This window comes from Leguminivora glycinivorella, chromosome Z (genome assembly GCF_023078275.1).
Source record: "Leguminivora glycinivorella isolate SPB_JAAS2020 chromosome Z, LegGlyc_1.1, whole genome shotgun sequence".
Taxonomy (NCBI): domain Eukaryota; kingdom Metazoa; phylum Arthropoda; class Insecta; order Lepidoptera; family Tortricidae; genus Leguminivora; species Leguminivora glycinivorella.
In genome coordinates, this window is record NC_062998.1 from 55,136,349 (window position 1) to 55,152,836 (window position 16,488).

The following is a 16,488-nucleotide window of genomic DNA, read 5'->3' on the forward strand; positions in this document are numbered from 1 at the left end:
CATATGAGTTATATGATCCCATTGTATACAGAAGGATGGAATAATGATATGGAAATATATTACTGTATAGAAATAGAGGGTATAAAATATTTATGTTGATGTTTTCATTCGATAACAAACTGTTTCGCGGTTTGGCGTTGTTATTGTAAGACTTATTTGACAGCCTGTTTCTAAAATCACAGACGTCTGCCTGGTTAAAAATACTGTCTAAAAGCAGCCTTACAAGTTTCTAGAATGGTTACATAAACTTTCTTAACCAAATAGTCCATTAACCGTCGTGTATCGAGTATAAGTCCTCTTTATTCCAAACTTGTTGGCTTAAATGTCTGTAATTTTAAGATTTTAGCTTATAATTTCTAGTTTATAATTTTACTCCAAACTATAAAGAAACTAGTATAGAGAAAGTACAATATTGAACTTCCCCGCACAGTTAAAGCTCTGTAATAGTTTGTATTAAGTTTAAACATGTGCTTTGAATTATAATGAAAAACCAAGTCATTCTGGGCGGTTTTATTTTAATATTCTCAATGTGAGTTTAAAGCAAATTTGTACGGAATGAAACAGTAACTTTATCTTATCCATTTTATTTGGCTAGTGCTGCTAAAGAGCGTTTTCACATTATCCGATCCGGGGACCGATCTATTCGATTTCGTGAAATTCGTTCAATAATATCTCCACTACTAGCGATTTCAATTCTACTAACAGAATCGAAAACGAGTGGACATTACACATTACAGATTTGCTAGGTGCTCTAAAGAGGTGAGGGTCACATTGTTTAGAGCGTTTTGTACTTCCCTCTATACCTGCAATTTGTGGGCGTCGTATACGCAACGGGCATACAGGGCTCTTAAGGTCCAGTACAATAATGCGTTTCGGGTGTTGATGGGGCTGCCTCGTTTCTGTAGCGCATCGGGGATGTTCGCAGCGGCGCGCGTAGACTGTTTCTATACAACCATGCGTGCGCGTGCAGCATCCCTGGTGCGCATGGTGCGCGTCAGCCCCAACAGCATCCTACAAATGATAGCGGGCAGGGTTGACTGTCCCTATTTAGCGCACTGCGAGGGATTACATTCCCCAATGAGTGTTGTGTTGTTTTAAATTTAATATTGTATGCACTAACCCCTTAGTTTGTAAGTCCTACTAATAACATGTCTCCATGGTTGCACGAAATAAAAATATTCACTCATTCATTACCACTAGTTTTAAAATTACTAGCCGTCCTTTTTCAAAAATAACATTACGTCGTTTTCCACAGACTTTCAAACGGCGCATTCATGCGTTCGAAATTCAAAAATCGATTCCCCGATGTCGGATGTAGGAAGGATGTCAAGGGTCCATAAATGTCAAAGATGTTTATGTGTGTCAAAGATGAGTGTCCTGCCGTTTTGCCAAAAAAACTTTTTAACAACAATGTTCTAACAAAACAAGTACCTATTTATGTATTTAAGTGCAAAAGTAAAACACCAAACATACACTATCGTGTTACGGGTTTTTTAATGTTACATGTTACCTCTATATTGAATAAAGTAAGTTAAGGTACAGCGGGCAAATCTCAACTGGGGGGCAATCAATTGTAACTGATCCATTTTTTCCATTATTACATGATTATTACACTATAATGTTGAACTTATACATGCATCCACTAAACACGTCTACCATAAATACCCAGTGGGCACTCTATTTAATAATGCAAACATTGTAAAACATGGAAAAATGGACCCGTTACATTTGCCCCCCAGTCGAGATGTGCCCCGCTGTACCTTACTTATTTAACGCAATAAACTTAATTATTTTCGTCCACGCTAAATTTCCGTACAAAGAATAGTAAATAACTATAACTGTAGTCGTAAATTACAGTCAAAAGTGCATGCTCAAAATAATCATAACTTAAGTCAAAAAACTTCTCACATACGTCATTGTTTTCCGGGGTCTAAAAAAACCTAATTATATTTATAATCTATTTTTAAAGCGACCCCACGCAAAACACACTATTGTGAAAAAAGTCTTAAGGGAGTTTTAAAAGCTCATACAGATACGACTTGTTTTTGACTGAGATACGATCTTTTTAGGGTTCCGTAGGAAAAAACGGAACCCTTAGTGCTTTTTCACATTATCCGATCCGATATTGGATTTTAAGTATAGAACTCCCGTGAGATTCAGACATATTTAAAAATATTTTAAGCGGGTTACTCACGTATTAAGTCGATATAACGCTGGACATGTTTCGCTCCATTTCCGAGGAGCTTTTTCAAGAGTAACGACCCCGCTACACGTTGAGAGCGCGGCGCATACAATTTCTTTTTCTCAAACATGCAATGAAATATTGACTTTACGTTCCTTAAAATGGGCTGGGAAGTATCGCTTTTTGGGCGCAACAACTCGAGAGGACTGTAAAGGGATTTCATATTATTTTTTAGGCCTAGGCCTGCAAAGTAACTTTTTTTATAAAATATTGTCCTTTTAGAGAATTTTTTTTTATTTCATTGTATGTTTGAGAAAAGCACTATACATGCCTCGGCGTGAAAACGGATTCCCGGCCTCGTATCCCTATCCGGCCTCGCTCGCACGCTCGCTCGGCCGTATATACCCACTTGGCCGGAAATCCTCATTTTCCCGGCCTCTGATGTAATGTACTATTTAAATACGTCCGATATCGGATGGATGGATTTCAATGGAAAAACCGGCCAAGACCAAGAGCGTGTCGGGCCACGCTCAGTGTAGGGTTCCGTAGTTTGTATTTTTCTCAAAAACTACTGAACCTATCAAGTTCAAAACAATTTTCCTAGAAAGTCTTTATAAAGTTCTACTTTTGTGATTTTTTTCATATTTTTTAAACATATGGTTCAAAAGTTAGAGGGGGGGGGACGCACTTTTTTTTCCTTTAGGAGCGATTATTTCCGAAAATATTAATATTATCAGAAAACGATCTTAGTAAACCCTTATTCATTTTTAAATACCTATCCAACAATATATCACACGTTGGGGTTGGAATAAAAAAAAATATCAGCCCCCACTTTACATGTAGGGGGGGTACCCTAATAAAACATTTTTTTCCATTTTTTATTTTTGCACTTTATTGGCGTGATTGATATACATATTAGTATCAAATTTCAGCTTTCTAGTGCTAACGGTTACTGAGATTATCCGCGGACGGACGGACGGACGGACAGACAGACATGGCGAAACTATAAGGGTTCCTAGTTGACTACGGAACCCTAAAAATCCAAGATGGCGCCTGTAATGTATGGGATATCGGTCCGACATCCGATATCGGATCGGATAATGCACTTAGGATCACTTTGTTGCCCGTACTGTCCGTCTGTCTGTCTGTATGTCAAGAATCTTTTTCTCAGGAACGCGAAGAGTTATCAAGCTGGAATTTATAATTTATATCAAACTTCTAAGTCAGCGCAATCAAAAGATAAACGACTACAACTACCGCAAATTTCCGAATATTTACGACACTCGTAAGGGAATCAAAACCTACAGGTATCAAAACCTAAAAGTACAAAGTAACGTCTTATATCACAGATAAAGGACAAATTTCGAAAACCGTACATTTTTAGCCGCATCATATAATAAAAATATTTTTAATAATTTTGTACGGAACCCTCAGTGAGCGTCCGACTTGCACTTGGCCGCTTTTTTTGGAAAGGTAGCAATGAGCATTGCTCAAAACATTCATAGGAAAATAATTAATTATATCACAAGTCCGTTGGACACGGTGCATGGCTGCCGAAACTACAAAAAAACATTCTGTAATTGGACAACCGACACGGAATTTAATTTACTATTTATTAATTTAATTTCTATTGTTGGTGGGATCATTATAGGTGGAATTTTACTAAGCGTCTTGAGGGCTTGTTATTTGGTATTTTAAAAAAATATATAAAAAAATCCTGTGAAATGCTTACGTAAACGTTAGGTATGTAGTATGTAAGTACTTCAAAATATTGGTAGATTTTATACTAAACTAGCTTTTGCTCGTGGCTTCGCTCTCGTTAGAAAGAGACAAAAGTAGCCTATGTCACTCTCCATCCCTTCAACTATCTCCACTTAAAAAATAACGACAATTAGTCGCTCCGTTTTGCCGTGAAAGACGGACAAACAAAAAGACACACACACATTCCCATTTATAATATTAGTATGGATATATATTTAGAATTAATTCGGCTCTCACAACTTTACTGTGTCAGTGTTTTAAAGACAATTGTGCTTAAGGTACAGAGGGGCAATTTAGACTGGGAGAAAATGCAACTGATCCATTTTTTCCATGTTTTACAATATTTTAGAGTGTCCACCTATGTATATGGCACGGAACTCAACTAAAAAGTGTAATAATGGACAAATGGATCAGTTACAATTGTCCCCTGTCGGGATTTGTGCCGCTGTACCTTATGAAAATTATATAATTTCTCTTTCTTAATATATGCTTTTTAATATTATCTGTAAGAAAGAGCACAATTAAAAAAAATGTTTGGGGGAGTTCACCTTTACTGTAATTAACTGTGTTTTTCAATTGGTATCTGTTATGTTATGCTCTCTTCTCGGATAAGTCACAAATATTTTCCTGTTTCAAATATTTTAAAAACACGTATATCGGTAATAATTTCACAATATCAACTACCAATACTACCAATTAAAAGGCTGTAAAAATGGAAAAAAAGTTTAAAAACCGCTATCGGGCTCTAATTGTATAATATTTGATAAGGTTTACGGCGTTTTAGCGCAGCCGATAGTTTTACGAGGTTGGCGGTAAAAAGTTAAAACAACACTCGGGACTAATTAATCGATAACTGTTATAGCTTCTAAACATAGCTGTAATAATTTGTTTACACTAATGCCATGGTTTGGGCTAATGGAGTGGGCAAAGTATGGCTGAGCGAGCCATATCAGACCCTCAAAAGGATTTTTCGTTACATAGGTACTATTAGGTATGGTGTTTTTTTTCTGAACTAGTTCACAACACAAAGTAGTACATTTCTTGTCAGGCCAAACTTTCAATGGGCCATAATTGCTTAATGTACTGAATAACCACAAAATTTAAATTTTCTATAAATCCCCGACATAATGGACCGATTTCTATCATAGGTACATGGCTAAGAACACTCCCGACTTCTTCAAACAAAAAACCTAAATCTAAATCGGTTCATCCATTCGGGAGCTACGATGCCATAGTCAGACACGCAGACAGACAGACAGACACGTCAAACTTATAACTTATAGTATGTGTGAAGAGGAGAGTTCGTAATTCCTTCCGATCGTGTTTTATTTCATCGCTACTCGTTTCGTATTTCCTTTTTTCCGCACATGTATCGACACTAAATTAAATTTATTTAAGGAAATATCGAAAAATCTGACAGAGTCAGCGGTGACCGTAGGGCTCACAGAACAAGCCTAGCGATACAGCGAGGAAATGCTGCCAATGTCTCCGGAGGCCCATGCCTAAGAAGGAGTTCACCTAGGTTTTAATATTTTTTTAGTTTAGTTAGGTTTCTAGGGTTCCGTAGCCAACTAGGAACCCTTATAGTTTCGCCATGTCTGTCTGTCCGTCTGTCCGTCCGTCCGTCCGTCCGTCCGCGGATAATCTCAGTAACCGTAAGCACTAGAAAGCTGAAATTTGGTACCAATATGTATATCAATCACGCCAACAAAGTGCAAAAATAAAAAATGGAAAAAAATGTTTTATTAGGGTACCCCCCCTACATGTAAAGTGGGGGCTGATTTTTTTTTTCATTTCAACCCCAACGTGTGATATATCAAATTGTTGGATAGGTATTTAAAAATGAATAAGGGTTTACTAAGATCGTTTTTTGATAATATTAATATCTTCGGAAATAATCGCTCCTAAAGGAAAAAAAAGTGCGTCCCCCCCCCCTCTAACTTTTGAACCATATGTTTAAAAAATATGAAAAAAATCACAAAAGTAGAACTTTATAAAGACTTTCTAGGAAAATTGTTTTGAACTTGATAGGTTCAGTAGTTTTAGAGAAAAATACGAAAAACTACGGAACCCTACACTGAGCGTGGCCCGACACGCTCTTGGCCGGTTTTATTTTTAGATTAAGGTTTAGTATATGATTAGTATTATTGTTTTTATTTTAAGTGTTGTTATCTTATCGACATTTAAATAATGTGCATGACCTATTTATATTCGTCGGTCTCACAAAAGTGTTAAAATACAAAATGCGCCCATTATCTCGACGGGTTTTATTACGAATGCCGATTCGGGAGCAAGTACTGGGAAACTGTGGTTATTAAATTTAACTTTGGCCTGATAAGGTTTATTATTCAAATACTACGTTAGAACGACGTATCTCAATAATATTTAATAGGCACGTAGGACCTTTTGTCTTGTGGCGGCTGCTTGTTGTTAATGGCGTTATCGGTTACGCAGAAAACACTCTAAAAAGTTTATTTTTATTGTTTGATACTGTGTTTAATGTTAGGAATAGGTATATTAGAATTTTGTTGAATTTTATTCGTACTAAAAGTATGAACTATTTGATAATAAAACAAGACTATAACAAGTAAAATCCATACTAATATTAGGTATATGGGCAAGTGTGTGTGTGTGTCTGTTTGTTTGTCTGTATTTCACGGTAAAAGGGAGCGGCGAAGCGATGTGATTTTTTAAGTGGAGATAGTTGAAGGGCTTGAGAGTGACATACGAGTAGGTATGCTACTTTTTGTTTCTTTCTAACCCCCCACTTCCCTAAAATGGGGGATGGACGTTTGTATGGAGCAATCCGCAATTTTCGAATATCACGCGAGCGGAGCCGCGTGAAAAAACTAGTAGAATATATTTCTGTAATTTTTTAACACCCCAATTCGAATTTTTGATATGAGAAAAACTAGTTCTGAATACGATATACGGATGTATCCAGTTCAAAATGCATGTTTCTCAAACAAAAATACTTATTAAAGCAAACATGTTTCTCAAATCCGCTGATTTACTCGTACAGACGAAAATACAACAATTAAGACTATTAAGAGAGGTATGGAACTATGGATATCGCTTTCTTTTGTAGAACACAGTCGATCAAATATATGAAAGAGGCGCGTTCCTAGCACACAGTCTACGCTCGTGGAGGTGAACGCGTCTTGTATGAGCAGGGGCGGCTCACTCCGCGAATCTATCGCCGCGCTACAAGTACATGTCAGCGGCCGCGAGTTCGCGGCCCATTCATTGGCGACGACCTTCGCGCGGCGCAATAAAATTCAATGTTGGCTGCTCGCGTGCGGTCCGTTTGTTAATGTAGGTAAGAATTTAGAATGGCGGCATTTTGTGAACATCAAAGGAGTGAGCCTTCTGTACTTGTACTATTATATATTCTGTGGTATGAGTGAGATATGACAGGTCGACTGTTCGCGTTTTTGACAGGCGGTAACTGTGAGGTAGCCGAGAGGTAGTGGGCGGTACTTTCAGCGGGGAGCGGGAGTGGCCATACTGTACGATAGTACTCTTTATTATACTGTGGCACAGTAGAGCAGATATCTTTCCAAATCTAGAGCAGGGACCAACTGGGGAACTATTACTGTCTTCTTCACAGTGACATTGACACTTGACACTGACTATTATGTACCTATTTCTAGGTTGATAAGTAACATTAACATCACTCAGTACCCATCACTTGAACAGGCAATGAACGAAGAATTGACGCTGTCAGGCGACAATGAGGAGGCACACTGACATTTATCCCGCCAGGCGGCGCCTGTGCAAGTGTCTAGGCTCGTCACTGACATTCATATGTGAGAGAGAGAAAAGAAATATCATCTTCTCGCTCTCACGTATGAAATTATTTATCTGTGCAATGGACTAATTGGGTGGCGCCATCTGTCATAACCTTTGAGTGTGCCTCCTCACTGCAACTGTTATGAAACAGGCCACTGCACCTTGCAGAAAACTGCAGTGAAATTGCACTAGAACATACTAGACCCGTGTTGTGTTCCTCTTCTAGCTTTGTGATATAAAAAATCTTATTATTTAGATTAATTCTGACATTGATACAATTTATAGCATGGAAAATTAACCGTGCATAGTAAGATTGGTCCGACTTAACACGTTTAATTCTACGACGTATAAAATAATGGTAAATGCAATTTTAACGATCAAGCTAATAATTTATGAATTTGTTTCGCTTTCAGTCAAATTTACTTATTACAACACGTGCAACTAAACTATTGATTAAGTAAAAAAAGTAATAAAGCGTTCAAATCGCTTTATTTATATTTGTTTAACCCTTTTAAAGCCATTTGAATGTTTTTATTGAAAATATGGTAGTGACGTAAAAAAAATGGTTGTCGATTTTAAAACTGTTTAGATCAGGACTACCAACATCGTTGCAAACTTATCGTGGGCTGACTTTATCCGCGAGGTCATACATTATTTCTTACCTTTTAAGTTTGAAACGGACAAATCAGTGACGTTACAGATTTTTCCGATTGTTTTTCACTTAGTTGTATACAAAACAATGACAACAGTATTTGCAGATAAACACACACAACAGTTCTTATCACAACTACAAAAACACTGTAAGTATCGTAACTGTCACCTCACTTAAGGAAATATAGTAAAGACTTGAGTTTTATCAAAACTTTTGCTAAATTCACAGCGAAATCAGTGACAGCTTTCGGCAATATTCTTGCACAACTTTTCAGATCACAGTCGCAATCTGATCGTACCTATTTCGTAGCCTTTAGGTACTTCACTTTAAAAAATCAACGAAATCCCATGATTTTTCTTTTCTAAATGTAACTTGGCCAGCCAGCGGCAGTATTTGGCAGTTATTCGCGAGTACCGCGGCCCGTGTGCGCCGCCGGGGCTCCGGGCTCGGCTCGGGGACAGCCTCCAGGCCCCTCCCTCGTTGCCGGGGGACCGAGATGCACACCCGACTCAATTTATACCGAGGGTAGGTATTTTATACTAGTTATGAATATTTCCCGAGTTCGATTCGAACCCCGGCTCGTACCAATGAGTTTTCGGAACTTATGTGCGAAACGTCATTTGATATTTGCCAGTCGCTTTTCGGTGAAGGAAATCGTGAGGAAACCGGACTAATTCCAATAAGGCCTAGTTACCCTTTGGGTTGGAAGGTCAGATGGCAGTCGCTTTCGTAAAACTAGTGCCTACGCCAAAATCTTGGGATTAGTTGTCACAGCGGACCCCTGGGTCTCATGAGCCGGGGCAAATGCCGGGATAACGCAAGGAGGATTATCTTTTGTTCGTTTTTATAGCCGATAGCTCATAGCTTAATAGCTCGCGGTGGGACCAGTGCCTAAAACGTGACAGACATGATGACAAATGACAAACAGCCGTCCATCTTAAGCCCTGCAGTGCTACCATAAGTTTTAGAGCTGAGTTTGTTGATGTTACCGAAAACGATATTGTATGCAGAAACTGAACAGCGTCCCCAAACGATTACATACAAGAACCATAAATTAATCCATCAAGTTACGCATTCATAAACGTCAAAACTCATAGTAAAGGTATTACTTTTTCAAAATCTACCAACGAACCACATAAATCAAGTCGGTATTGTCGGTAAACGATTCTAGTCACCCACGATCACATTTAGCTCGAGACTGAGAGGAAAAGTGGCGGCCGCTACTCCAAACCAATGCATTTCCCATTTTCCCCTGCATATTTTTAGATACTCATTAATCTCGTGCCTATATTCCCAAAAAAGAATAGGCAATGCACACTCTTACCAATTAAGGTGTGGTAATGTAATGTTATTTTATTGCGGTTACTTTTTGTCTTTTTCTAACTCCCCACTTTTAGGGAAGTGGGGGGGGGGGTGGAAGTATATAAGATCAAACGGGCACAGCCGTAAATAAAACGCCATCACAAATTAAATACAAACTGTATATAAATTAATTCCAATATCCAGAGAGGAAAACTTTTCGGTGAAGGAAAACATCGTGAGGAAGCTGGACTAATTCCAATGAGGTCTAGTCACCCTTCGGGTTGGAAGGTCAGATGGCAGTCGCTTTCGTAAAACTAGTGCCTACGCCAAATCTTGGGATTAGTTGTCAAAGCGGACCCCAGGCTCCCATGAGCCGTGGCAAAATGCCGGGATAACGCAAGGAGGATGATGATCCAGAGAGGAAAACGAGGCCCCGTGTGTATGGAGACCCGATCGTTCTCTTAATGAGATCAATTAGCAGACACGCACATAATTACAGCTCCGGCTAAAGCGAAAAGGCTGCAAGTCACAAACCTGGCCGTGTGAAGGCTTTACAGTTTCACCACTAAACTGTGGGGCTACCATGAGTAATACCAAAGAGGATCGAGTATTATAGAGATTTACTGTCGAAGTAAAATGTGTAATCACAGTGCATGGACTGCCATCTCTCGACACAAGCTTAAACTCGACAAAGCTTTTGAATCTCAGTTTTGACTATTTGGCCCATATTCTTAGCTTGATATGTTTTAAAATGTCTAATATTCATATTAGCGCCATCTAGCCGAGCGTCCCCCAAAAGGTGTAACGCTATTAGGTCAACGTACCTTTTTCTTTATGGTTCTGTACGTTTTTTTCTTACACTTTATCGGTCTATACGGAGTTACATATGTCTTTGGTGATACGTTAGGATAGCGATTAGCGGAAACGCTACAGAAAATAGCATTAATTGTATGAAGAAAGCGCATATAGCCTGTACAGTCAGCTGCAGAGAAAAGTAGACCCCCTTGCATACAAACTGCTTACTGTACCATTGAGTTTTAACCAAAGACATACCTATATAACTCCGTATAGACAGATAAAGTCTAAGAAAGAAACGTACCTCAGTACTATACAGGAAAAAGTACGTTAGCCTAGATGGCATTACACCTTTGGGGTACGCTCAGCTAGATGGCTCTAATATTAATATTTGACATTTTAAAACATATCAAGCTAAGAATATCCATGGGCCAAATTGTCAAAACTGAGGTTCAAAAGTTTTAAGCCTGTGTCAAGAGATGGCATTCCATGCACTGTGATTACACATTTTACTTCGACAGTAACTCTCTATAATACTCGATCCTCTTTGGTTTTAGCGTTTTAAATTGCGGGGGTGACATTTTAGATTAGGATTAAGATTGTTGAGAATCAACCATCAAAAAGACCCGGAAGAGAGTGAAATGTGCCGACCCCACGTAAAACTGGTGACCGAAGAGCTGGCGACTTCCTCGCACAACGTATCAGCATTGCGATACAGCGAGGAAATGTCGCCAGTATCCTTGGTATGTACAATGCTTCAAAGGCCTATTTTAGACATTAGCTAGCTTTTAAGTTTAGTCTTAGTTTCTTTTTTTTTTATTATAAATGGGCTTTTTCTTGACCACAGACTAGCCAAAGGCAAAGACGTGGCCTACGATGGAGTGAGCTCGCCCAGAAGATGCCTGTTCACTCTTGATTTGAAGGTTGCCGGGTTATATGAGCTCGGTTTCTTATATAATTATGTAAATATGTTCATGTAAATGGGAGAAACCTTCTCCTGCCGGCGTATTAGGTATGCTTCCAATTTTATCACTTTTCTATGTGGCATGCTACGCTTTGACAAGTATGTCAGTGTGAGATTGACAGGTCTTATCCACGTGGATAAGTAATAAAAGTTGAAGCAAACGCTGGCTGGCAATACGAGTAGGTAATTTAAACGTAATAAATGTTTCGCAAACAATTTAATCATCCAGTAAAACGGTCATTCATCTTCATGCATTTCGATAGCGCAATATTACCATTTATATACTCACAATTCCGTACTAATTCCGGTAAATCCTAAGTATGCAAATTACCGTAAACACGCGCGTTGATCCACGATTCCCGGAATCACGCTAAAATTGCCTAAAACGCGAACACAAGTGAAACCCATTTGATTTGCACTCAATTGAACATTTGCTAGAAAATTGCCAGAATATTCGACTTCTAATCAAATTGTATAACTATCGAAATGGAGTGGAATAGACGAGGCTTGTTTTTCAAGTCGATAGAAACTGTAGCAAGCTACGTATTTACCCCCCTTATTCATAAAAAAGTTACTGTGCCGCTTAACTTCAAACTTGGGTAAATCTTTATGGTTGAATATATAAAAAATGTAATATGATATGAAAGATAATGAACCTTATAGCAGAATAGATTTACCCAAATTTGAAGTTAAGCGACACATGTATCCGTGACGCTTTGGAAAATAATATATGTGAGTGTGTTTAGTAAAACGTCCCACTTTGTCGGTTACAATTAAGGCGAGATATACTTGTATCTTTATATAATAAACTGACAAAGTGGCTTTATAGCAATCGACAAAGTGGGACGTTTTCCCGTGCACACTCACATATGTCAGTGTGAGAGTGACAGAGTGTTCTTAATCCACGTGGTGATAAGTGATAAGTGATAAAATTGGAAGCATAATAAGTAGGTACGCCGTCTGATTAGTTAAAAAAAATAGGGACATGAGAGAAAACGACAAACGATTATTGGTTTAGGTTTAAAGAGCGCTTAATGGATATAGACATTGTATTGGTATTGCACCAAACAGAAGTTTACAAACAATCTTCTTTGCACATGTATTGCCAGGCTTCCAGATTTGTATGGTGTTTGATGAGTTGATAACAAACGCCAGTGTGCAACTCAAACGTCGAACGAAGCGATCGTCAACTGTTGAGAACAATGCGTCCTGATTTAACCCTTAAATGCATGCTGATGTATATGTATAATTGTATATGCATCATATATTTGAAGGCCCGTGGCTCGATATGTAGCTATCAAAAATCACATTTATTGCTTAATTATTATTCATTATTTATTATTATTTAATAAACAATTAAATAAATCGAATAATATAATGATTTACTATTTATTATTTAAGGATTAAGATGAAATGGCGGAAAAGTGTAAAAAACCGGACGATGGTGATTTTTAGTATGTGATTTAGGCTGATTTTTTCGGAGTTAGTAATTAGTTTATGTTTGAACATTTTATCATAGAGGTTCCACAAATAGTGTACCTTTTTAATAGTAGTATTTTTTTCTAAATAGAACTTACCAATTACTATATATTTATATAAATAAGATTTGGCCTATTTAACTTCTAACACTGATTTAGTATAAAAATCGATCTTAAATATTTTTTTATCATTTTTCCCAGAGTCAAGAAAACCATTGTCTATCACTTATATTAATATCTTGTTAAAAGAAAAATTCACGCATTTAAGGGTTAAAAGAGAAATTTCTTAATGGTAATCTATGCGAGTTTTAAATTAATTTGTAAATTAATTTACAGTAAGTATGGGAATTTTCCGGATCTTGTTGATTGCTACATACTTAACTCCGTCTCTACCACAGTAACATTTTAAATTGCCCGCCTGGTTTTTTGGGCGAGTTCAAAATAAAACCTGATTCTCCCAAATCCTGGGCTGTTGGTGTCATTCCACTCAGAAGAGAGCACTTTCCATCGCACCTTAAAAAAACATGTCCCAAAATATCTGCTCCATATTTTTTATACAATTTAGATTGATATAATTTTATTAATTCAATGTAGTTTTAAAACCACTTCCACTCAATATTGTTTATTCCACTAATAAATTGCTCTGATATTTAGAATAAGATGAATATTGTACACTGTTGACAATTTAAAAGTGCTTATTGTAAGCCTATTTGAATAAAGAATATTTTGACTTTGACTTTTGACTTTGACTTTGATGTATTAGCACAGAATATATAATAGTAAGGTATTAAATATCTACGCAATGTTCTCAACAGTTGATGATCGCTTCATTTGATGTTTGAGTTGCACCCTGATGGCGTTTATTATCAACTCATCAACTGCCCCGGCCCCGTGTGGGGATGGGTTACGAATTTCACCACCCCCTTTCTTCCCGTGGGTGTCGTAGAAGTCGATTGTGGGATATGGGTTAAACTGTGGCGTAGGCGAGAGGCTGGCAACCTGTCACTGCAATGTCACAATTTAGATTTCTTTCAACCCCTTTTTGCCGAGAGTGGTACTGAAACTTAGTAGTTCATGTGCTCTGCCTACCCCTTTATGGGATACAGGCGTGATTATATGTATGTATGTATGTCATCAACTGCCATAGAAATTTAAGCTTGGCTTTTAATTTAATTTTTAAATTGTATAGTTATTTTATTACGTATTTTGATTTTTGTCATTTATGTATGAGCCATGTAGCTTGATTTAAATAAAATAATAAAATAAAACTGAGAACCATCCATAAAAACGTGAGAAGAACATTGCAACTTCTCTTCGCTAGGTACAACATTGCCATAGGCAACGATGATTATAGGATTTACAATCTTCATACTAAGAAGTGTACCTCAATTTCTTAGCGCCACCTATTAAATACTATCATAACTACACTGATGATGGCCACTATTTTTTTTTCAAAATGTGTATTTACTTGTTATCATGATATTAAAATTAAGAAGCATATCATTTGTTCTTGTAAAAAATAAAAACACGAAAAATGTTTGGGGAAAATACGATTTAGGCCACTTCCAGGCTGCGAAACAGCGCCATCTAGTTTTAAGACTTTTAAGCCTAAAAGGCCCATATATTTCATGGGTACGCTTTTTTGTATGGGCTTTGACTGTCCCGTATTATATCGTCCTTGATATAGGTATGCAACTAAACAATAGAAGGTTGCATATTGACGCATCAGTATCTAGGTATATAGGTACTTAAGAGATACCTAATGGTTCACAAAAAAACCTTAAGTATTCTCCAAAACATGAGAGGAAGCTTAGTATCTACCTTCGATAGATGAAGGCCGTAAGAATCTAGCTAAGCTAGCGAGCTAATCCATATCCGTACTAATATCCATACTAATATTATAAATGGGAAAGTGTGTGTGTTTATTTGTCCGCCTTTCACGGCAACGGAGCGACGAATTGACGTGATTTTATAAATGGAGATAGTTGAAGGGATGGAGAGTGACTTAGGCTAATTTTGTCTCTTTCTAACCCCCCACTTTTCAAAAATGTGGGGGGGGGGTGGAAGTTTGTATGGAGCATTCTGCAATTTTCGAATTTGACAGGAAGCCGAGGGCAAAACCTAGTTAATAATATTATTTTCAAATAGCGGCTCATTACTTTTTAGCTACATCAGTGGTTATAAAAAATTAAAAATATGATTTTTCTGGTTTTTGTCTAAAATGCCTCTGAAGTTCTTAGCACGAAGTAAAACCAAAGACTGATAAGAGAAAATTCTAATAAGATTCCAATAGGAAATGTACGTTTTGGTCATGACACGAAACTAAACACTTACCTAAGTCATACTTTCAAATGCCACGCAAAACTTCACAAATTCGTAAATTTAAATTTACCTGGTGAACTGGCAACGTTGCGCGGCACAATACGCATTCAGCTGTTCGGAGCACGGCACTGTTCGAATTCTCAAACTGAAGGGCCAAGACCAGACGCAGGCCCCGCCCACGCGGCGCGATGACCAATCGGGAGGCTAGACGCGGCGCGTGGAAATCGAATCCATAACTGTGAGAACGCGGACGTCTCTTTCGATACCAAAAAAATCGTTGCGCGAAGCGAGATGAAACCGGTATTCGAATACGGCCGCGTTCGAAGTTCAAACATGACAATTTGAGTTGTAACGGCGTATTCATAATATGCCTCTTATTGATTTTTAACTTTAAGCAGTAACGTTATGGTTGATGTTTCTGATACTAATATGAGTGTGATTGATTTAAATATTATTCGAAGGGATTTGGATACAAAGTTAAGTGAATACATTGCAGTTTTGATGGGCAAATCGATGTGCTCGAACAAATTGGGTGCGTTGCTCGGTAGTATTGTTTATTTAAGTGTCCGCTCTAGCCGATACAGTATTTTGCTGGTATTTGTTAGGTTATAAGAGTTAGGTTCTTGTCTACGTAGGTAGCCCTACCACGAGATTAACACTAAAATCTAGCGTGTCGTGTGCGTAGCTCTAAGTATGTGCATCTCGCTCGCACTACTCGTACTAGTACTGTCGTATTTATAGGATATGTGAATATAGGGTATGTTTTCAAATGTTTTGTTAATAACTTAATACATAAAATTTCATAGAAACACATTTTTATGTATGTAGACACTCCGAGTAACATTCAAATTCGTTGAACCCGATTAGTGATTAGTCATTGTTTAAATTAAAAAGAGATAAGTACATGTCGCATTTCCCACTACCCTCTTTAAATGATACTAGTTTTAGGCTTTTGACCTCAAGACTCGACTCGTGATATACCTATTCTAACTAAACTCGCTTTTCGACTCGTTTCATAAAACAACACTCGTGTTTTAATGCCTGTCATTATGCACCAGTCACATAAATAAGGAATTAACGTGAATCCGATGAAATTATATTTAAATGGTCACCTACTAATTGACCGAATTGAGGCAAGGTTATTGTGGTTGTGGTATTTTAACCACAAATCCACTTTACAATTAGGTACCTATAACTATACACATAATACAGGATGTTTCAAAACCACGGTATGAGGAAA

General features: G+C 37.6%; 1 protein-coding gene across 1 annotated transcript in view; it reads right to left on the reverse strand.

The window, feature by feature from the left end:
- The window catches only part of LOC125241807 (LIM/homeobox protein Lhx9-like), a 40,412-nt gene extending 25,032 nt beyond the window's left edge, over nucleotides 1–15,380 (reverse strand). Inside the window, exon 1 of the mRNA XM_048150450.1 lies at nucleotides 15,319–15,380. The gene's annotated coding sequence lies outside the window, so the exon portion shown is untranslated. The remainder of the gene's footprint in view (nucleotides 1–15,318) is intronic.
- Nucleotides 15,381–16,488: the final 1,108 nt, after the last annotated feature.